This window comes from Magnolia sinica, chromosome 7 (genome assembly GCF_029962835.1).
Source record: "Magnolia sinica isolate HGM2019 chromosome 7, MsV1, whole genome shotgun sequence".
Classification (NCBI taxonomy): domain Eukaryota; kingdom Viridiplantae; phylum Streptophyta; class Magnoliopsida; order Magnoliales; family Magnoliaceae; genus Magnolia; species Magnolia sinica.
In genome coordinates, this window is record NC_080579.1 from 71,243,203 (window position 1) to 71,268,476 (window position 25,274).

The following is a 25,274-nucleotide window of genomic DNA, read 5'->3' on the forward strand; positions in this document are numbered from 1 at the left end:
CTATATTTTTATGTGACCGTAAAAATCTGGGTAAGTTTGACACCAAAAGTGATGAAGGGATCTTTTTGGGATATGCTTTGAATAGTATAACGTATCGAGTACTGAATAAGAGGAACAGTGTAATTCAAGAGTCCATCAATGTGGTCATTGACGATCACTTGAATACACCTGCCTCTAGTTCAAATAATGATGAAGTTCTCCTAATTGACAAACCAGATACTTCATCAAGTCAAAATAACTCTGAACTGAGGACTATCAAAGATCATCCAACCACTCAGATTCTTAGAAACCCTCTCACTGGTGTGCGCACTCATAGACAACTGGAAGATATATGTAATTACGCGTTCTTTACATCTCAAATCAAACCGGTAAACGCAAAAGAAGCTCTTACTAACGAAAACTGGATAGTTACAATGCAAGAAGAGCTTAATCAATTTATAAGAAATGATGTTTGGTACTTAGTTTCTAGACCTAAAGATAAACATATTATTAGAACTAAGTGGATTTTAAAAAATAAGTCTGATGAACTTGGTAATGTAATTTAAAATAATGCTAGACTGGTTGTACAAGGGTACACTCAAATTGAAGGCATCGGTTGTGATGAAACCTTTGCCCTAGTAGCTCGTCTTGAATCTATCAAATTATTAATATCCATTTCTTGCTTTAGAAAGATAAAAATATATCAAATGGATATAAAGAGTGCTTTCTTAAATGGCGATCTGCATGAAGAAGTGTACGTTGAACAACCAATGGGTTTTGAAGACCCTAAGAATGCTGATCATGTCTAACACCTAAAAAAGGCTCTCTGTGGATTGAAACAAGCTCCCAGGGCATGGTACAAAAAATTGACTAAGTTTTTACTAAGTCACAATTTTCTAATGGGAAGTGTTGATAAGACTCTTTCTGTTAAGAAACGTAATGATCATATCTTAATGGTGCAGATCTATGTTGATGATATTATTTGTGGATCTACTTGTACTAACATAACTATTGAGTTTGCAGATCTTATGAAATCTAAATTTGAAATGAGCATGGTTGGGAAATTGAATTATTTCCTAGGGTTATAAGTAAAACAACAACCTGATGGTATTTTTATTTCTCAAACCAAATATGCTTTGAACTTAATTAAAAAGTTCAGATTTGAGAATGGAAAAAATTATGATACTCCTATGAGTACAACATTAAGACTCTCAAAAAACTCTACAGGTAAAAGTGTGGATCCTAAATTATATCGTAGTATGATTGGCAGTTTACTTTATTTAACTGCAACTAGACCTGATATTGCTTTTAGTGTTGGTATTTGCACTAGATACCAATCTGACCCTAAAGAGTCCTATCTAATTGTTGTTAAGCGGATTATGTGATATGTCATAAGTTCAACTAATTTGGGTCTCTGGTATCCATATGATCCTAGTGTTCAATTGGCTAGTTACACAGATGCTGATTGGGCTGGTAATATCGATGATAGAAAATCAACCAGTGGTGGTTGTTTCTATATTGAAAATTATTTAGTATCTTGGTTCAGGAAGAAATAAAGTTCTGTATCGCTATCTACTGTTGAGGTTGAATACATCGCAGCTGGAAATGCTTGTACTCAGTTAGTATGGATGAATAGAATATTAAGCGATTACAGAATTACATAGGATTCAATGGTTTTATATTGTGATAATTCCAGTGCAATTAATATATCTAAAAATTCAATCCAACATTCACAAACCAAGCATATTGACTTTAGATATCATTACATTCATGAATTAGTGGAAGAAAAGACAATTTCATTAGAATACATTCCGACCGAGACTCAACTTGCTGACATTTTCACTAAACCGCTCGACAAAAGCAGGTTTAATAAATTAAAATTTAATCTTGGAATGTTCAATTTAAATTGATTATTCATGCATTTCTATATTATAGTTTATATATTTGTTAATTTATGTGTTTATATTTTGAATTTATAAGAAAAATGCATATTTTTTGTGGTTACACGACCAGTCGAGGACGTACTTGACCAGTTGTGGCACGACTGGTCGAGGACGGTCTATAAATAGTCGTGTAGCACGCTGGTGTGTTTTCTTTAGAAAAAAACCCTTTTTCCTTCATTAGCTCTTTTTCTCCAACGAGCCTACGCCCGACCAGTCGTACCACCTTCCTAGATCTTCAAGGTTAGTGGATTATTTGTGTTTTTCTTGTAGATTCAAGTCCATTTCACTTCATTCTCATACTAGGAGTGATTTATTTCTTGTTTCCTTGAGTTTTCGGGGTTTTCTTGTGTAAAATCTGATATAGCAAAACCCAACTCTACATCTCTTGCATCTTCTTAATTTCTTGTATTCTTAGTTGCAAATGGATGTTAGAGGTAGGAAGAAAACTTCTCATGATGCATCATCTTCTAGATTGACACCTATCACACGGCGTCACCTTCGGTCATCTGAAGATGATCACTCCTATGTGCGGGATTTGCTGTTGCACAATGTGATAGTTGAGCGACCTGTAGATGTTTCACATCTTGCTCCTTTTGATCTCTTTCCTCTTCTCCAATCTATAAGATGGGATAACATTCTACATTGGGGTGGGCCAGCATACCGGTCCATTGCGTAGGCTATGTTCGCATGCATTTCTGATTTCTCTACAGAAAATTTAACTTTTAAAATTGCTACTAGAGAAGGCCCATTTGAAGTTGATCGTCATCTGATATCTGGCCTAATGGACTTACTCGTCAATGATGAGGGTATTCCTATTAGTTCTCTAGTTGAGAAACCATCTGAATTAGAAAAATGTATGCTTACTAAGGCATTATGCAATATAGATACGCAATGGAGTCAGAATGGGAATGAGCTTGCTTCAAGGTTCTTGTTACCCAGATACAGAGTCCTTCACAGGACTTTTATTTCAAACGTCTATCCTCGGTCTGGTAACAAAACTGAACTCACTGCTTTCATGGTTTGAATTTTTCATTCCATTATATCAAGTGTTAATGTCTGTCTTTCTTCATTAATTTGTCATTCCATTATCCAATTCCATCTCCATCCTGACCACGACAATATTCCTTTTGCATACCTTATGACTGTGTTGGCCACTCATATGTTAGTGACTATGCCTGTTGAAGAAGCACCCATTCAACATCTCATCTTCAACAACAAAAATATAAATAAGATGAATTTGAGATTGGCTGATGGTCAAGTGAATGTGGGTGGTGGTGGAGCTGAAGCAGTGAATGAAGAAGAAGGCAGTTTACCTCCTGATGATATAAATATGGATAATATCTTCAATGAACTTAAATCAAATTCTGAGGTTGACACTGACTATCAGCCTTCTGATTTTGCTGAGAGGTTGTATTCTCTTAAGGAACAGGTGGCTTAGATTCGTGTAACCCAAGATTCTTAATTTGCTTATATGCGCGAATATATGAGGCGCATTAACAAGGGTTTACACCAAATTGATCCATCTATTCCTGCTCCCTCTTCTGGATCTGATTAACTATTTTTTATATGACTTATAATAACTCTTATGATACTTTGCTTTCTTTTAGTTTGTGGAACTGACTTTGGATGAACTAGTTTCTTGTTGGTTTCTTATATATGCACAATATTTTATTATATCTTGACTTGCTTGCTCACTTATTCCTATTGTGTTTATTTTCCTCTTCCATATCTTGATTTCTTCCTTTGTCATGTTGTGACAAAAAGGGGCAGAAGTTCCTAATATGTGGATAATGTGGTGATTTTATGGTATATACGTTTGGCATATGGAATGTGGTTTTTATTTGTGAAAGGGGGAGGAGTTAAGGGGGAGTAGTGTTGATGCAAGTTGATAATAACTGGTTCATGATTCTTTAACCAGGCTGTAAGTGGTTTCTTTTTGATAACTGGTGCTTGATTCATTGTGTATATTGGTTATGTTATTGTGTAGTGTGTTTTGTCATAAATTTGACAAAGGGGGAGAATGTAAGTGCTATGATCTCATGCCCCTTTGATTATCAAAGTTTGTAGCCAAAACCACAATCTGTGTCTTGTGTAGCACATTGATTTACATGTATAAGGACAAAGCTTCAAGACAAGACCAAGATCTACTTTAAAGATTTTCAAGATTAAGTACATTGTTCACACCTTTAAGCTTCAAAGCTAATGTCTTAGAGTGACATCAAAAGATAAGTGAACGTTCTTACTCAAGACTCAAGATGAAGTACAACTCAAGTACAACAAAATCAAGCTTCAAAGATCACAAGTTTAAGCTTCATTATGTGTCACGATATCAACTTTCATGAACTTCAAAGATCATCTATCATCTGAAGAAAAGAAAGTTCAATGTTCATACGTCATGTTCAAGGTGTGAAAGACCTTAGATTGACCTTAGGGTAGGTCATTTCGGATACATAATTCAAATTGAATCAATTTATAAGTGTTTGGTCTATTCTTAGACTAGTCCTGGACTCTGTTCGACTAGTCCTAGAACTAGCTCAACCAGTCTAAGAAATTCCAAGACCAGTCCTAAGTTTGTTGTAAATTTTTAGAATTTTTTGGTGAGCCACGACCAGTCCTAGAGACTGCTCGACCGGTCGTGTGAACAGTGTATGACTCGTCCTCGACCAGTCCTTCGACTACGATTCGAACTCTAGCAACTATTTCAGGCTCCACACGACCAGTCGTGAGCAGGTCACGACTAGTTTTGGAGACCTCACGACCAGTCGTGCAATGCCTACGATCAGTCGTGGAATGGTTTTGATCCGATCGTGCTCAAAATTTTAAAAATCTGTTGGTCCTACAACTAGTCATAGTGTCCACAGGACCAGTCAAAGGTGCGACTTCTTCACTTATAAATAGAGCATGATTTTCAGAGTTTAATATCAAATTCAAGTAAAATCAAGGCATCACTCTACGAGATAAGTTTGTAAACTTCTTAAGTTATATTATGCTCATTTAATATTCTCTTTTATTAGCTTTTTATATTTGATTTTGTATTCTACATTCTAATATGAATGAAAGAGGAATTGAGGTATTCCTACTTCTTAGAATCAAAATCAAATAGAGCTAGCCCAACTTGATTTAAATTAAAATCAATTTCGAATCTAGAACCATTTCAGTTGTGAGTGTGGACATTGAAATTCTATTCGAACTTCTACTCCGATTTGGTTCTTCTGGGCTGCAACAAAAGGAGAATACCTAGGTATTTTACATTTGTGTAAATCTTCTGTTTTTGGTTTGTTTTGAGATTAAGCTAGAAAAATCTCATTGTATTGGTTATCTGAGGAGAACCAGAAAACTCAGAGAGTGAGGTTTTTGAATTGTGTAAGCCCATTTGAAAGACACAATTGTGAGGGTTTTAGGTGAACCTAGAAAAACCTATTTTGATAGTGAACGCTAATATCCACTATGTGAGGATATTAGGAGTGGAGTAGTTATGTGGCTGTTGTTTAATAATTGGTGTACACACAGGCGAACCACTTTAATTCTGTGTTTGGATGTGTTGTTTATTTTTTATGTCTTTTATCATTCAAGTTTGTGGGATGTATTTGTGGATGTGAATGTTGTAATCGTTTACATTTCAAGATTGTGGTGAATGTTGTAATAGCTTATATTTCCTTTCAAGCTATTTCTTTTTATTCCTCTTCAGTTTAAGTTATTGATACTCATATCGTTCTAGTAAGGTTGTCCTGCCATAAACCTTTGGTTTTTATGGTGCAAGGTTGTCCTTAGAACATCATTTGTATCAACTTCTCAATACTAGAATTTTAAGGTTGCTTTACATTTTTGTATTGTGGATTGTTTATAGTGCTTTCTTTCATTTGATTGATTTAATTCCGCTGTTATTATTTAAATTTGGCATAGTCCTATTCACCCCCTCTCCCCCCCTCTAGGATATATAGTTTGGCCTTTTCAGTATAAAAAATACCTAGCCATTGGGGACATTTACACCCATTCTGACACTATAAATAGTTCATTATTTCACACCCCCTCTCCCCATATGAATTTATTCCCTAACATTAGGAAAGAAAGAGAGAAAAAAGAGGAAGAAGAAGAGAAAGAGCGAGCGAGAGAGAGAGAGAGAGAGAGAGAGAGAGAGAGAGAGTTAGTGATTGGAAGTGTGATGGCTTGTGCACCTTCGCCCTTTCATCCCCTCAATAACAACCTTAATCGCTCCATGAACCTTTGATAAAGCTTCTCGTCAATGATTGGAGGTAAGAAATGGATTTTACTTCCTAATCTAAGTCTTTTAGGTTGAGTTTCTTCAATCTTACAGTAGCTTGTGTGATTGTTTAGGTTCTGGAGATCTTTCCCTAAAGTCCTAGAAGTGCTCTAAGTGGGACGAACTATCACAAGGTGCAGGCCATTTTCTTTAGGTTTCCTTTTATCAACCCTTGAGGACTTCAGGTAATGAATTTATGTTATAATTAGAATTTTTTATGCTAACATTACTAGACTTGATTCGTTATTGCAAATCTTGTTGTTACTTGCTTTTAGTAGTCAACATGTTTGATGAAATGTCTGAATAAATGAAATGCTTGAATTGAAAGCTTGTACATTACATTGATAGGTTATTTAATTCTACCTATAATGCTATGGTTAACAAATATTTATACTTGACTCGCCTTGTTATTCTATGAATTGCTAAATACCGCCTATGATTATAATTGCAATTCTTATGAAATCGACTTTGCGAAATGTTTAAGTCAAGGGGTGGCTCGCATCGGATCAGCCACTCCAAGTTTATTTGATTGACCGGGGTTGAACATGGACAACCAATAGTAGTTAGAATACATGGGATGCTTTGTACCTAATACCGATTACGCCAGGTTCTCCCATGTCAATCGAATTAGTCTAATACATGGTTAATCATACCATGTTCATAATGTGTTATAATGCTCGATTGAATCTAAGATGCCACCTCTCCCCTTGAATGAGTCTAATTATTAACATTATCATTATGATCGTACAAGACTCATAAGCTGAGTATGGTGGTATGGAACAGTGTGTTCGAGTTGTTGGCCTACACTGGGGTAACGAGCCTCTCTGTAGTGACCATTGAGTAATGATGAAAGCAACCCACATGTCATGTGTAATTAAATGAGGTGATGAACCCAAAAATGGATTAAGGGACACGGGTGAGTAATTACTATGGTCACTATGAGCCTTGTGATCTGGCTAAACCCAAAAACCCATGCAAGTACACGTCCTCCAATGTGTCCACCTTAGTAACCCATGCATCTACAATAATGTCTATCTGGTGTTTTAAAACACAATCCCTTGTGTTCCAGAGGAGTTTTCTTACTTCTAGTTGTAACGCCTCAAATTTTTATGGCCCGAGTATATACTTGTGCCCAAGAATTCTGGGTGTTAATAATGTAATAATTTGATGCTTCAAAACCTCACCTTATTTTCTTCATTTAGGGCAATTCACTTACATTCACGAAGGCAACCATTCACGAGAGTAAAATCAATTATACTTATTATTCCCTCAAAGTATAAAATCAACTAACTATCTAATGCACTCTCAAATGGGAGCTTATTAAATTTTATAAAGTTTTACAATGGAAAATAAATAAAGTTAAACGTAATGTCATCTTTCTTCTTTATTCGGAATAATCTTCAATAGGGCGATCATCATATGTATCTTCAATCTGCACTTCACCTGCAATGTCTATATGGTTGGAGAGGGTCGATACCCTACTCATAGTAATGGTTATCTTTTAAGATTAACAATAATTCAAGAGATTCATAAGATAATGTGAGGGTTCTAATGCATCTCGTACTTCACTACTATGAGTGGTATTGATATGTGCAACCAATTTACATGAATGCATGCTTAGCATAGTGTGTGCGGTCCATCATACATAGTGATAATCACAATGTGGAATATAATTTATAGAAAACCCAGCTCACTCTGCATCTCATACTATGGAGATTTGTCAGCATGTCCAACACTAACGTGGATTTACGTGAATATCTCAAGACGACACCACACATGGATCGGATGGATTACGTGATAAGATTTGTTCATGGAGTGACTATTTGCGACATCCAATCCTGGAAGTGATGTAACACACATTACTGATTACTTACATCGATTTGTGCATCACTACCCAAAATCCATGGAATTATAAGTCGACTAATAGGGTCACTACCCATAGTGCATTACGTCTGCGGTAAAATATATGAATCACTTGATGTTAAACCTCATCACTTACATTAATGGAAAGATAAATCGAACCATTTGAGTTTTAAAATTTCAAGATATATGCCCAAGCCATAAAGGGAGGTAGCAGAAGGCTAACCTAATAAATGAGAAGAGTAGCATTAGGCTAACTCAACAAAAATAAGGATAGAGGAGCAAAAACTAACTCAATATAGAGTAGAAACACACGTCGCTATTGTTAAGGGTCGAATATTGCATATTATCCCCCATTTATATCTTGGTTTTATGAACATTATACTGCTTAATGTCACATTTTACTCATGTTTGTATTGTAAGGTGAATTTAAGAACTTGGATTGGAAAAGGTGCTAAAAGCATGGATTTGACGCTTAAAGATCACCAAGGCAAAGAATGGATCCTAGGAGACAAAGATTGAAGATTTTAAGGTCCGAAGATTCAAGGAAACTAAGTGAAGAAGGAAAGAAGTCGAAATAACAAGTGCAGAATTTACATTGATTGTGTCATCGATCACCATTCGATGACATCAAAGACACATTTGATGACATCAAACACGGGTTAATGACAATGAATTTATGAAAAAAAATTGAGTTAGTCGCTGGACAAATTAAAAACGTTTTTCGATGACTAGAGGACTTGTTCGATGACTCGAAGCCTTGCTCGATGACATCAAATCCAGTTCAATGACATCAAATTTTCTATGGATTTTTAGCAAAACTTACTAGACTATTTTGGACGCATTATCGATTCCTCGAATAACGCTCGATGACATTGAAGACATCTTCGATGACATTAAAGGTAGGTTCGATGACATAGAAGATTATGTAGTCTGGACGAAGTTACATAGCGTGGAAAAAGCACGTATAAAAGTCACCGTTGATGACATCGAAGGTTGTTTGATGTCATCGAACCACTTACATAGAGTTGCGCGGAATTACACGGAGTACGTAAATTTGAAGCAGTTTCTAAATTTTTCCAATGAGGTGTGAAAGGAGGTATTGCAAAACTATAAATAGGAGTCCCTAGGGCATTCCTGGGCATCTATCTAGGGTTTGGAGGAGCAAAGTACAAGGGTGAAGAGCCGTCACTAAGTGTTTTTATTCTTTCTTTCTTAGTTTTTCTTGCTTTCTTTTAAGGTTTTAGATCTATTCATTTCTATGGTTGGATAAACCTCTTAGCTAGGGCTAAGAGGTGAAGCTTGTAGCGTGATGGAATGTTTCTATTAGTTTGATTCATGTTTATGTTGAACTTTCTTTGATTCTAGTTTGATATTTAAGGAATACTTTCAGTTTTTAATGGTTTATTGTGACTCAAATTACAGTAGATCTGCAATAACTTTGAGTATTTTCTTTTCATGATCTGAGATTGTGAAATTAGGAAGTATTGTTGTTCACCATTGTCCCTTGGGCATGGTTGGGTAATGGAATCCCTTCTAACCTTCACAATTCTCCTGTGTTTGGTTATGGGACCGGTAAATCCTATTATGAGCCATCGCCTCCTAGGCATGGTTTTGTGATGGAATCACTTTCAATCCTCACGTTCATTGAGAATTAAATCAATGGAAGTTCAGATTTGATCTTAATTTCTATATCTTCCAACTGGATAAGATAGGACTCTGATTCCAGTTGTGTCCTTGAATCATGTCACTCCCCAAACTCGAAAAATGGGCTCACAAAATTCCTGATCGCCGAATCCGGCGTCGACAACCTCTGTAGTGCCCCATTCTCAACTCCCAGCATTTATATGCCAGATTTTAATCCTGGGATCCTATAAGAAGGATTTTCAGTATAAATATTTTTTTGTAATGGAGCATAACCACAAACATAACCAAGTCACAAAACAACATCACCACATATCCACTATATCAAAAACTTTAAGTACAATGCAGAAAAGGAAATACAAAGTGATCAAAAGGCTCCAAAATAAATTGATGCGTTCTCCTACCTCAGTGCTGCTGTGATCCAATGCCACCTGCACGCAATGGTCGTGCATAAACTTACAAAAGCTTAGAGGGTGGTGTAAGTGTGTACGCACGGCAAGTGCTAAGTAAACAATATCAGAGTAATACAAAAATATTCGGATAAGTCCATGAATACTATCAGCTGTACTAAAGCTATATGAAGCAAGGCATGAATGCTATCAGCCATACTAAGGCTATGCGATGTGAGGCTTATGTAGCCAAATGTCATATGTGAGATGCAAAGCAAGCATGCCAGTCCTCATCAAGTACACATATCAGTACAGTTCTCTCTAGGATATCACCAGGGTCTATTACACTTCACACTGACTACCACCTCCCTAGCTGCACAGCCCAGCAAGTGGAAGAGACTTCACTATCCGCCTAACCAGTAGTCTGTCAATACCTACCCGGCTTGTCGATAGCGAACTCATTTGCGAGCTGGTCAAACTCAGCCTAGCTTATAGGCCCCTCACTCGGGCAGATAAGGCCACACCCCCTTCCAACCGACCATGACACAGTGGGAGACGTGGCCTACTGGTATTCGGCACTTGGGCGCTCGTGTATCCACTCGGTCTAGATATTGGAGCATCTCCTAGTACCAAAAAGGTTCTGGGACTTTCACCCAAGGACATCCTAAGTGCCCACGGTACTAGAACCAAGTATTTTTAGTATCCGATACGGCCATCCACGATGTGCCTGTGGAGCCACGACCCTGATATCGCTAGGGCGTACAATGATCATGATGCACAAATGAGAGATGCATGAATCACACTGTCCAGTCATGCAACAATCTCGCGCGTACCACGCGCTCATGTGGGTAACTCCTATCAGTGAGTCCCATGAATAGTCTGCCCAATGGCATATACTATGATCAGTTATTACTCATATCAATCATACATATGATGCGTATGGGTATGAACCATGGAGTTACGCTAAGCATGTTATAACGTGATGAACTATCAACAAGTATGGGCCTATCAATGGGCCCCGAGGAGAGTTACAATGCAGACATTTAACCAACATTGTACTTATAATGTAGGCGTCAAACCATCATTGCTCCCGAGGCATAGCCCGCCAAAAACATCATTACACAAACCATGGTAGAGTCATACATTGTAATGGACTTGTGTACATCCTATTGGGCCTTAACATATGGGCCTTAGATATATCAAATGGGCTGCATAACATGGGCCTCATATATATCAAATTGGGCCTCAACAACGGGCCACAAATACATCAAGATGGGCCTATTCACATGAGCCTCATATATATTCCAAGGTGGGCCTCAACGGACGGCCACAAGTACATCAGTATGTATATAATATATATATATATATATATATATATATATATATATATATATATATAAATGAATCATATCAAAAGATCAACTAGACCGCACTCCAAATAATAGTAGTGACAATGATTTCCACTGTTAAAAGTCCTACAGGGCCCATTGTTATTATATATATATATATATATATATATATATATATATATATATATATATATATATATTGATCCGACCTATTGATAAGTTAACATGGAGATAGCAGAAACATAAGCTTGATCGGAACTACCATGGCCCTTAAGAAGTTTGAACGGTGAATGTCACTATCCCCACTATTTTAAATGGTGGGGTCTACTTGAACTATAGATCTGACTCATTCTTTAGCTCATGCCATAAAAATGAACTTTTAAAATGGTTGGACGGCTTGGATGCAACACATGCATCATGATGGGTCCCATAGATGGACAGCGTGGATAATATAGGTGGGACCCACAGATCTTGGTGACGCCACTCCAGCAGCTACGTAGCTGGAGTGAGGTACACCAGCCGACCCACCCACGGATGGGGACGGTGTGGGTGAAACACTTAGATCAGTTGGTCCCACGTGGGGCCCACCATAATGTTTATATGCCATCCAGTCTGTTGATAAGGTCACTCCGACCTAGATGAAAAGGAAAAATAAATTTTATAATGATCCAAAACTTCTATCAACCCAAAAAAGGTTTCAATGGTAGACGTTCAATCACACTGTTCCCTATGACGTGGGCCACCTGAGCTCTATGTACGGCTAATTTTTGGGGTAGGCCCACCACAAGAAGGGGCCCTCCAAATGCACAGTGTGGATGTTCCACACACATCACCGTGGGGCCTAAGCATCGGACCGACGTCCCTGGCCATGTCCACCCACGCAGCGTCCTACTGTTGCAGCAGCAGAAGCAGCGTCAACTGCTTTGTATATATTTTTTTTTAAAAATAGAGTTTTTTCGCAGTTTTTCTGTGGTAGGGCCCACATCAAGTGAATCCAACCCAGCCGTTGGATTCTATGGCTCAAGATAATCTGAATGGGCCCAATATTCGAGGTATTTTGGTGGATAGAAACATCAGGTGGATTTTCAACGGTAAAAAAATATTGTTTTCCATGCTATGGCCCGCTAGATAGTTGGATTGGCTTCATTTTTCGGCTCAACGCCTAAAATGATCTGAGGAATGGAATGGATGGCGTGGATTGGACCCATACATAAAGGTGGGGCTTGCATGAGCGGCCAACCCAAAAGCTTAAATAAATATATATTTTTTTTATTACAGTAAGTACAACCCACTATCCGTTCACGCTCACTGGACCACGTCTAATGTCCAGGGACGCTGTACTATACATTTCATCAAATTAGGTCCCACATGGATGTGGCCCATTTGTCCTTGATCAATTTGATATTTGTGTTTTCCATCACCAAAGGTAAGGCCCACATGGTTGGGACGGCCATGTGGTCCGTTGGATGGACGGTCTAAAATCCCATACACTCATTATGTGGGCCACAAAATAAAGGAAGGAAAGAGAGAGAGAGAGAGAGAGAGAGAGAGAGAGAGAGAGAGAGACGTGATGATGGAAGGACCCCGGCACTATAAGCTCTCCCTTGCATGGTTTACAACATTCATCAAGTGGTCCCATTTCATATGGTCCCACTGATCAAAATCAACAGTGGAGATCCTTTCTCCATTGAAATGCAAGGTCTAGATGACCAAGGAAAATAAACATCATGTTGGGGTCCATGAAAAATGGCCCCATCATGGAATGATCATGAGGATTAAGGTGGGTCATCGGCCACATCTAGGTCCAAAGTGAGATCCATACCATCAATCGGTAGGCCTTACTTGTCCCATCATCAAAACATGAAATATCTATCCTATAAAGCACCCATCGTTCGATCTTCTTAGTCCGATGGAACGCCGATCTCCTTGTACTTCACTTTGATGGAAGGTGATGAGAGTTGAATGGCTAGGATGAAGGATTTTGGGGTAGAAAGTGGGCCACACACATGCACTTTTCTCTCTTGAAAATGGCTTGGACATCCACTCATTTTTCTCCTGGAATGGCTTGAAAAATGTGAAGAGAAAGAGAGAGAGAAAGAATGGCTGGTTGTAGGAGAGGTGATGGATGTGAGGTGATAGTGTACTTGACTTGAGAGTTGACTTGGTGGTTGCTTGACTTGGGAAGAAAGAAAGCATGGGTTGTGTACTTTGATTGTTTGATTGATTGATTGATGGGACATGTTGTAGAGATTCTCTTAGGATTTGCAACTCGTGGTGTTTTCCTCGAACTAAACGCGGGCTGACATCTCTCGGCCAGGGTATCGAATTGGTATGCAAGACACGGCGTTGGAACCACTGCAACGGTGCGGTCGCAATGGTATAAGTCTCGGATTAAGCCAACTCAAATCTACGGGGTACGGCTTAGGGTCGCGCATAAACATCGATTATAGGTCACAAGTTGTCAAAATTCGATGGGAAGGATCGCGACAGTCGATGGAATAGTACAAAATAGGATACAGGCCTTACAACTCTCCCCACCTAATAAAAATTTTATCCTCGAAATTTGTACTACCATCGCAGCTAACCATAACTCATAAGGGAATATAGAACATAACATCATATATAATCAAAACACAATACAACATACAATCAAACATCGAAAAGATGGGGATGACGCTCTCAAATCTTCGCCTTGCGCTCGCAAGAAGTCTCATCCACACTATGTGGCCCCACTGCACCTTCACTAAGGGAATGACCTTGGTCCGTAGGACCTGCTCCTTCCGATCGAGGATACAAACTAACTACTTAATATAAGAAGCGTCCTCACGAACCTCCAATGGCTGCAAATCAATAACGAAAATGATGTCTAACCCACACTTCCTTAACATAAAAACATGAAAAACATTGTGGATGTCAGACAACTGAGATAGCAAGGCAAGCCAATAGGCCACGGCGCGAACGCGCTCGGTGATCACGAAAGGTCATATGAATCTCGGGGTAAGCTTGCCCTTCACCCCAAAATGAACCACACCCTTCATGGGTGAGACCTTGAGATACACATGGTCCCTAACGACAAAGTCAAAGGGACGATGCCAACGATCAGGAAAACTCTTCTGCTGGCTCTGAGCTGAGCGCATCCTCTGCTTGATGATATTGATAGCCCCTGACGTCTACTGCACAAGCTAGGGACCTAAGAGACGACGCTCTCCATCCTTGGTCCAACAACTCAGAGATCTACATGGTTTACCATATAATGCCTCAAAAGGAGTCATGCCAATGGTCGCATGATAGCTATTGTTGTATGCGAACTCAACCAATCTCAGGTGCTCGTCCCAACTACCCGAGAAATCAATCGTGCAGGCCCGAAACATATCCTCAAGGATCTGGTTGACCGTCTCGGTCTGGCCATCGGTCTGCAGTTGGTACGCAGTACTGAACTGCAAGTCAGTCCCCATTGCTCTCTAGAAGCTCCCCCAAAACTGGGACGTGAATCTCGGTTCTCGGTCTAAAACGATCAAGACAGGAACATTGTACAGTCTCATGTTCTCATCAACAAACAGCTTGGCAAGCCGGTCCGCATGCCAGGTTTCACGAATCACAAGAAAATGTGTCGACTTCATCAAACAGTCCACGACAACCCATATGGCATCATGACCACGCTGTGTCCTTGGTAAACCCATGACAAAATCGGTGGATATGTGCTCTCACTTCCACATCGAGATGCTCAATGGCTGCAATGGACTAAGGGGTCTTTGATAATCGGCCTTGACACGCTGGCACGTGTCACACTCAGCCACAAAACTGGCTATTTGGCACTTTATCCCTGCCCAAAAATAATGTCACCTCATATCGTGATACATCTTCGTCGAGCCAGGGCGGATAGAGAACCGCGATCGATGTGCCTCGGTCATAAGGTCTCTACGTAACTCAAGAATATCCGGGACACATAATCGGCCTCTGAAGCGAAGTCCACCATCAGAACCAATCTGCCAATCTGACTAACTCTCAGATGCTGCCTCTGCCCGATAACTCTGCACTAACTCATTTGCCTGCTGAGCCTCAATCACCCTTGCGACAAGAGAGGGTTGAATCGACAGGCTCGATAACTGCACAATAGAAGAGTACAAGCCGATCTCAAAGTCAAAAGCTGACACGTCCTCAGGCATCCTCCACTCCTAAATCATCATGTGAACCACCAGGTCTCGTGGCTAATGGCTGAGGGCATCCGCCACCACGTTTGCCTTACCCGGGTAGTACTGGAGATCAAAATCATAGTCCTTCAGGCACTCCAACCAATGCCTTTGCTTCATGTTCAGCTCGGACTGAGAGAACAGATACTTTAAGCTCTTGTGGTAGGAGATGAGCTCAAACATCACCTCATAAAGATAGTGCCTCCACACCTTCAATACGAAGACCACTACTACCAGCTCCAAATCATGTGTGGGGCAGTTCAGCTCATGGACCTTGAGCTCGCGAGATGCAAAAGTCACCGGCTTCCCGTGCTGCATCAGGACAGCACCCAAGCCAACTCGCGAGGCATCGGTAAATACAACAAATCCATCACTCCCAGAGGAAAGAGTGAGGACAGGAGCAGACGTGAGGCGGTCCTTCAGCTCCATAAATGCTTGCTCATGAGTATCACTCCAAACGAACTCGGTACCCTTCCGGGTCAACCTGGTCAACGGGGCTGCAATGCGAGAGAATCCCTTATTGAAACGTCGGTAGTAGCCCGCCAAACCAAGGAAACTGCATATCTCGAACGCGTTTGTGGGCTAGCCCCACAGACGCATGACATCAATCTTCAAAGGGTCCACTGCGACGCCATACCTCATCACTATGTGACTGAGGAACTTCACTTCCTCCTGCCAGAACTCGCACTTCTCTAGCTTCACATAAAGCTGGTGTGCACAGAGGGTCTATAAGGTAATCTACAGATGCTGGTCATGCTCCTCACAAGTCCTCGAATATGTCAGAATGTCGTCGATGAAGACTACGACAAACTGATCGAGATACGAACGGAAGACCTCATTCATCAACTGCATGAATACCGCAGGCGATTGGTCAATCCGAAGGACATGACCTAGAACTCAAAATGACCATATCATATCTTGAAGGCTGTCTTCAGGATATCCTCATCTCAGACCCGAACTTGATAATAACCGGACCGCAAGTCTATATTCGAAAAGAACTGCGCCTCCTGCAGCTGATCAAATAAATCATCGATCCTCGAGAGTGGGTACTTGCTCTTGATCGTGACCTTGTTGAGCTCGCGGTAATCTACGTAAAGCCTCAACAAGCCATCCTTCTTCTTCATGAAGAGTACTGGCGCTCCCCACGGTGAATTGTTTTGACAGATAAAGCCTAACTCGCACAACTCGTCTAATTGCTTCTACAGTTCCCATAACTCCAATGGTGCCAAACGATATGGGGCCTTCGAAATAGAAGCAGTACCGGGTACGAGATCAATCTGGAACTCGGTGTGCCGACGAGGTGGTAACCCCGAAATCTCCTTGAACACATCGGGAAAACTACAAACGACCGACAACTAGTCGATACTCAAAGTAGCTGACTTCTCAATAGCACACGATAACAAGCAGGAAAGCTGCTCTCCTCTGAGCTCGACAACAAACTGGAACTCTGGCACGCCGGATATACAGAACGTGACTGTTCTCGCGGAGTATTCCAATATAGTGTGGTACTTGGTGAGCCAATCCATGCCCATGATGACATCAAACTCGGACATCGGCAATACGAATAGGTCGGTAGGAAAAAAGATATCCCCAATCAGAACGGGGCAGGATGAGCAAAATCGGTCTAACACTGTAGTCTTCCCCAAGGGTGTAGATTGTGACAAACCATCATGGACAGACTCCATCGACAGACCAGTCAATTGGTAGAAATCATCGGCCACAAAGGAATACGATGTACCAGAATCAAATAATACACGTGCAATGCATGTAGAAATAGGGAGAGTACCCTCGACGACTCCTCATGATGACTGAGGGTCCTGCTGGGCGGCATAAAATCTGCCTTCGGCCTATTGGGGAGGTGAAGGTCCCCTCTGAGGTATCTGCTAATGCTGTTATCATTGTGGTGGCCTGATCTGATGCCTCTACTACTGCGGGGGAGGTCCTGGAGGCTGGTGCTGCGGTTATTGCTGCTGTTGTGGGGGTTATCGCAAAGGCTGATACGGTGTCCGCGGCTGCTGCTATTGCAGATGGGCACACTCGTGCCTATGATGTCCTGTCCTACCGCATCTAAAGCAAGTACCTGAAAACAGTCCCGGAGGTGGTGCTAGGGGTGCCACTGGTGCTCGGAATGCTGGGCTGGTCATGTGTCGCTGCTGTGGACGATGCTGCTACTGCTAAGAACCACCTGAGGGCGCCTTCCTCTTTTGATCTCCTCTTTGGTCATGGGCCCTCTGCAAATTGGCCCAATCTGACTAGTAGATTTAGGCCCTATTCATAAACTGCTCAAATGTTGGAAGCATGCATCCGATCATACGACTCATGAGGGCAGGACGCAAACCGTTCTCAAAACGGCAAGCCTTTCACCCCTCATTATCAACAAGATACGTCACGAATTTCAATAGTGCAACGAAACGTGCCTCATACTATGACACAGTCATGTCCCCCTGGACCAAAGTCTCAAAATCTAATACGCGTTATTGCCACACATGCTCGGGAAAGAACTTCTGGTCAAACTGGTCTACAAAGTCCTCCCAGGTCCACATGAAATCGACGCTACTGCTCGGGCAACAGATGCCCACCAATGCTGAGCCTCACCCTGAAGAAGAAATACGACTAACAAGACTCGCTGTTGAGTTATACATCTTATTGTGTCGAATATCTTCTCCACCTTGAAGCACCATATCTCTGCTACGTAAGGTCTGGCTCACCCAAGAAATGCGGGGGATCGTGCTGTCGAAAGTCCTTGAGAAGGGTACTTGCATGCTCCTGCTCGGCCTCGACTGGCGTAACAGTGGGATGCCTGCTCTACCGTTGAAGAATAGCAGTCATCGCCTGTAGCATCTGCTGCAGCTGGGCGGCACTCACAGGTACGGGCGGATCCGCACCGGTCTTAGGTAGAGGAGTGGCATCCTCAGGCTAGAAGTAGGAATATTCGGTGGTGGAGTGGGAGTAGTAAGTGGTAGAGCGGGAGTCGCAGGTGATGGAATGGAATTTTCTTGGGTCACTCTTCTAGGCAGCATGTCTTATAGGAAAGAATAAGGGCCTATCAGCCTTAAGAATTCTCGAAGGCATAAACGTTAAGGGTCTATGTCACAAAATTGCTAAGTCATTCGCCCTCGGAACCTATTCCTTCTAAGTTTATATTAAATATGTGATGTGATCCTTAGGTATTCTCAAGTTATACTTTGATACCAACTTCTATCACACACCAAACTCGGAAAACGGGCTCACAAAATTTTCAATCATCAAATCCGGCGTCGACAGCCTCCATAATGCCCCATTCTCGGCTCCCGTTATTCATATGCCAGATTCCGATCCTAGGATCCTACAAGGAGGATTTTCAGTATAATTATTTTTTGTAATAGAGCATAACCATAAGCATAACCAAGTCACAAAACAACATCACCACATATCCACTATATCAAAAACTTTAAGTACAATGCAGAAAGGGAAATATAAGGTGATTAAAAGGCTCCAAAATAAACTGATGTGCAATCCTGCCTCTGCGCTGCTGCGATCCAATGCCACTTGCATGCAACGGTCATGCATAAGCTTACAAAAATTTAGAGGGTGGTGTAAGTGTGTGCGCACAGCAAGTGTCAAGTATACAATATCAGAGTAATGCGAAAATATGTGGATAAGTCCATGAATACTATCAGCTGTACCAAAGCTATATGAAGCAAGGCATGAATGCTATCGGCCATACCAAGGCCATGTGATGCGAGGCCTATGAAGCTAAATGTCATATGCGAGATGCAAAGCAAGCATGACAGTCCTCCTCAAGTACACATATCTGTACAGTTCTCTCTAGGATATCACTGGGGTCTAGTACACTCCACACTGACTACTGTCTCCCTAGCCACACAGCCCAGCGAGTGGAAGAGACCTTACTATCCGCCTGACCAGTAGTAGTCTGCCAATATCTACCCGGCTTGTCGATAGCAGACTCATTTGTGAGCTGGTCAAACTCAGCCTAGCTTATAGCCCCCTCACTTGGGCGGATAAGGCCACACCACCTTCCAACCGACCACGATAGTGGGAGACACGGTCTACTGGTGTTCGGCACTCGGGCGCTCGTGTATCCACTAGGTCTAGACGTTGGAGCATCACTTGGTACCAAAAAGGTTCTGAAACTTTCACCGAAGGACATCCTAAGTGTCTAGAGTGCTAGAACCAAGTATTTTTGGTATCCGATACGGCCATCCATGATGTGCCTGTGGAGCCACGACCCTGATGTCGCTAGGGCGTATAATGATCATGATGCACAAATGTGAGATACATAAATCACACTGTCCAGTCATGCAGCAATCTCGCGCGTACCACGCACTCATGTGGGTAACTCCTATCAATGAGTCCCATGAATAGTCTACCCAATGGCATAAGCTATGATTAGTCATTACTCATATCAAGCATACATATGATGCGTATAGGTATGAACCATGGAGTTACGCTAAGCATGTTGTAACGTGATGAACTAAAACAAGTATGGTCCTATCAATGGGCCCTAAAGAGAGTTACAATGCGAACATTTAACCAACATTATACTTACAATGTGGGAGTCAAACCATCGTTACTCCCGAGGCATAGCTCGCCATAAACATCATTACACAAACCATGGTAGAGTCACACATTGTAATGGACTTGTGTACATCCTATTGGGCCTTGACTTATGGGCCTTAGATACATCAAATGGGCCACATAACATGGGCCTCAACAACGGGCCAGAAATACATCAAGATGGGCTTAATCACATGGGCCTCATATATATTCCAAGGTGGGCCTCAACGGACGGCCACAAGTACATCAGTATGTATATATAATATATATATAAATAAATTATATCAAAAGATCATCTGGACCGCACTCCAAATAATAGTAGTGACAATGATTTCCATCGTTAAAAGTCCTACAGGGCCCACCGTTATATATATATATATATATATATATATATATATATATATATATATATATATATATTATCTGACCTATTGATAAGTTAACATGGAGATAGCAGAAACATAAGCTTGATCGGAACTAACGTGGCCTTTAAGAAGTTCGAACGATGAATGTCACTATCCCCACTATTTTAAATGGTGGGGTCTACTTGAACAATAGATCTTTCTCATTCTTTAGCTCATGCCATAAAATGAACTTTCAAAATGGTTGGACGGCTTGGATGTAACACATGCATCACGGTGGGTCCCATAGCTGGACAGCGTGGATAATACAGGTGGGACCCACAAAACTTGGTGACGCCACTCCAGCAACTACGTAGCTGGAGTGAGGTACACTGTTGAGGGTCAAATATTGCATATCAGACCCAGTTATTATATGGATTTACAAGCATGATACCGTTTAATGGCCCGATTTAATCGTGTTTGTGATGCAGAGCGTATTTACGAGCACGAACTGGAAAGGATGCTAAAAGCATGGATTTAAAGCTCAGGCATCACCAAGACATTGGACGGGGCCCCATGGGACCACGATTGAGGATTTACACGTCAGAGATCAGAGAAAGTTCAGCCACTCATCTTAAACAAGCCTAAAAGACGTCCAGAATACAAGATCATAGGGTTTCTACCATCTGTTCGGCTTGAAACTTTATACATGGCTCGAGGACCAAAAACTAACCGTACATGTCAAGTTTCAGCCACTGGATCCTTCTAGAAGTGGCCCAAGGACCAGATCATCCCACAAATCAGTGATTTGGGGCCCGCCTGGTATCTGGAAATGCGTCAATTTTGGACTCAACGCCTTAAATGAGGTGGAAAAATGGATGGACGGCACAGATTTCTCTCTAACATTACGATGAACCCCTATGTACATTGCATGTACATAGGGTACATGTGCATGACAATGCACCGGACGGAGAGTCCGGTCAAAAATAGGGCTAACCCGAAGTCCGTTGTTAAAAAGGAAATAGCGTCCGACGCTGTTTCGACGGGCGCTCGATGTGGGCCCCACTCGCGCCTCATTTTGACAATCCGGACCGTCCAGTCATTCCAGAGGATCCAACCGACCGTACAAAAGGAGTTTCTCCAAACCCATACACGCATATATGCGTGGGTCTCTATTTAAATGTAGGATGGACGGCTGAGTTACAATTCAATGGGCCGCATCAACAGACAATAAAAAGCATCCATATCCGACCATTTTTTTGTCACGCATCTAATGGACGGCATGGATTCCTTTGTCGACGTCAACAATGGGCCCCACCGAGAGTCCAGTGGCGATCCGTCCGCAGGCTCTGTTCACGCACAACGAAAAGCCCGGCCGCTGCGGGCCACTTTACAAGCATGGACAGAGTCGGTCCGTCCATCTGGACCGTCCAAATGAATCTTCAGGTGTGGTCGACTAGGTTCAAGAGGACTGAACGGTTTAGATATTCCAATCGGTCCGTTCAGAGCGCGAAAACGTAGGTTGAGTTCGACCGCAAGCCATTCAAGCTTCTGGCTGTGAATCATCTTCTGGCTGCATAAAGTCTCCGTAGGGAGTGCGAAAATTCGCCCGGACGACAGTTCTATATAAGGGAAAACAGAAAGAGGAAGGGGGGAGTTCTCGATTTTAGGAGATGAGAAAGGATTGAGGAGGTTGGCTGCTGGACGTGTTTGGAGAGAGAGCTGCACGGGAACAGAGGGAGAGAGGTTGGCTGCTGGCACGTGGGAGAAAGAAAAAAAAATAGAAGAAAAGAAAAGAAAAAAACATGGAAGGAGTAGGGCGGGGCGCGAGCAGAGGCTGACCTGGTTCTTCTTCTTCTTCTTCTTCTTTTTAATTGGAGCTTAGCCCATTCATGGGTGGCTAAACCTCTTAGCTAGGGCTAAGAGGTGAAGCCTGTAGCGAGATGGGAGATTCTACTTTGAGCCTTTAAAATTCATAAACTGAATTTGATTTAGTTGATTATTAAAGGAATATTTTTCTTAGTCTTTAATGGTCTGTTGTGACTGAAATTACAATGGGTTTGCAATGGCTTTGAATATTTCTTTCCCATTTTTATGTTTATGAAGTCAGGAAGCCCTGTTGTTCATCATTGTTCCATGGGCATGGTAGGATGACAGTACCCTTCCTGATCTTCATACATTGTTGGTTGGTTGGTAATTAGTTTAATTCTGTTGTTTACTTTGTCTCCTGGGCATGGTTTGGTGATGGAATCCATTCTAATTCATATACCTTTCATCTCTTGAAAACTATATCAAAGGAAGTCTAGTTGATTTCCATGATTTTCGAAGCAGGCATAAGATCTCCCTGATCTCTACAAGTGGATCCTCTGAATCCCTAGTTTCCTTCCTCTGAATTCCTTAAAGTTTTAGATAATTATTCCACAATTATTCCTTAAAATTCTATTTGGTTAGATCACATCTTAGTCTAGTTCTAGTTCTACTTGGTTTCAGATAACGTACAGGTATCAGTCCCTGTGGATTCGACCTCCGTCTTACCGAGTTTATTACTACATCACAACCCTATACTTGGGGAGTGAACAAGTTTTTGGCGCCGTTGCCGGGGACTGACGGTTGCGATTTTCTGAAATTAATTAGGTTTAGAATTAATTTAAGATTAAGAATTTGACTAACTTTAGTTGTAGACTTTTTGATTTCTAGAACTAACTTATTTTCCTGTTTTATAGGATCCTGACATAAGTTTCTAAATTGGTAATTCCTTCCTAATCTCTCTACTTTTTCTACTTTTTAGAATTAGGGTTGAAATTTTTAATTTTGGTATTTTTCTATTTTTAGGAAGTAGTTTTTAGAAACTTTCCTCATTTGTTACTTTCTAATTTTAACTCTTTTTAGAATCTAATTTTGTTTCCTAATTTATTTTTAGAATTTTTGTTTAGAAACTAACCTTCCTATTTTGTAGGCCTTTAAGATAGAAATTTCTAATTCGGTAAGCTCCTTCCCTACTTTCTATTTTTCAGTTCTCTTTTAATAATTTACTTTCTAGTTTAGGACTTTCCTAATTTATTTTAGAAGTTTCCAATTTCTTTTAGAAATCAGTACTGCTACCTTTCTCTTAAAGGATTGTTCTTCTCCTTTTTAGAATCTAACTTATTTTGTTTTATTTTGCAGGTCCTTAACTTAGGGACTCCAATTTGGTAATTTCTTTCCAACTCTCTCTTTCTTTCTCGATTTTCTTCCCCTTCCTTAGGATTAGGTTTTGAATATTAATTGAGGGCTGTGAGTGTTTCATGCCCAAGTGGGCCCGTGACAACACTCGACGTCTCTTGACTGAAGGAGGATTTGTTGAGGGGTTAACTATCCATCGCAGGACTAGACACCACTCGATATCCCCTGAGTTAATTGAAGTTATGGCTGAAGGCCAACCTCCTCTAGTTCCACCCAGGGTGGAGGATACCCAAGATGAGAATGAGGTGCAACAAGCACCCCCGCCTCGTACTTTACGCAACTATCTACAACCGGCGGGAGTGAGTACACCCTCATGCATGATTTTCCCTGAAAACACAGGACAAATGGACATCAAGCCAGGAGTTATCCAACTCCTTCCCAAATTCCATGGACTTGAATCAGAGAGTCCATATTTACATTTGAAAGAGTTCGATGAGATTATAGCTACATTATGTTTTCCTAATGTATCTGAGGATACAATTAGGCTGAAACTCTTTCCTTTTTCGTTAAAAGAGAAAGCTAAGACGTGGTTATATTCACTATGTCCTAGATCCATTGGCACATGGAACGACATGCAGAGGCAATTCATAAAAAAATTCTTCCCACATCATAAAACGATTACCCTCAGAAAAGCAATCATGAACTTTGCCCAAAAGGAAGATGAAACATTCTTCTAATGTTGGGAAAGGTTCAAAGATTTGGTCAGTTCATGCCCACAACACGGATTTGAAATGTGGCACATTACAAATTTTTTCTACGATGGACTGACATCTTCCATGCGTCAAATGGTCGAGACAATGTGTAATGGAGAGTTCATTAATAAAGATGTCGACGAGATATGGGACTACCTCGACAGTTTGGTTGAAAAAACACAATCTTGGGACTATTACCCAAAATCAAACACCACATCTAGGGCGACTCAATTAAAGGAGAAAGGTGGATTATATCTCTTGAAAGAAGAGGATGATCTCAAGTGTAAAGTGACTACGCTCATAAGGAAAGTTGAGGCCATAGAAGGAAAGAAGGATAAGGTTAATGAAATTGTTTGCGGCATCTGTGATTGCAACATTCATACAACTGAAAATTGTCCTACAATACCCGCCTTTCGAGGAGTGTTGAATGAATAAGCTAATGCTGTAAACAACTATCAAAGACCTTTTACTGGACCCAACTCCAATACATATAATCCTGGCTGGAAAAATCATCCAAACTTTAGTTGGAGGAATGGACAAACGGCTACTCCTCCAGGTTTCTTCAATCAAAATCCAAATCAAGTGAAACCTCAAGAGGAACCAGTTCAAAATTCCATATAAGAGCTGGCTCAGGCAATGCAGGGAATTACAGATTTTATACAAAAGATAGATTCTCGTATGACGGTTATAGAAAAGGGGATGCTTCCTGCACAACCTCTCCCCAATCCTAAACCGCAGTACGAGATTAATGATCCCAGCTCTTCAAATCAGATGGGGCACGCTAAATCCATCACCACTCTTAGGAGTGGAATGATCATTGATAAAACTCTTCCGGTTAGGCTCGAAA

The 25,274-nt window shown here is 41.0% G+C and overlaps 1 non-coding gene across 1 annotated transcript; it reads right to left on the reverse strand.

The window, feature by feature from the left end:
* Nucleotides 1-24,355: 24,355 nt before the first annotated feature.
* Nucleotides 24,356-24,462, reverse strand: LOC131252202 (small nucleolar RNA R71). The gene has a single exon (XR_009174235.1). It is a non-coding gene; the product is annotated as a small nucleolar RNA R71 (small nucleolar RNA).
* Nucleotides 24,463-25,274: the final 812 nt, after the last annotated feature.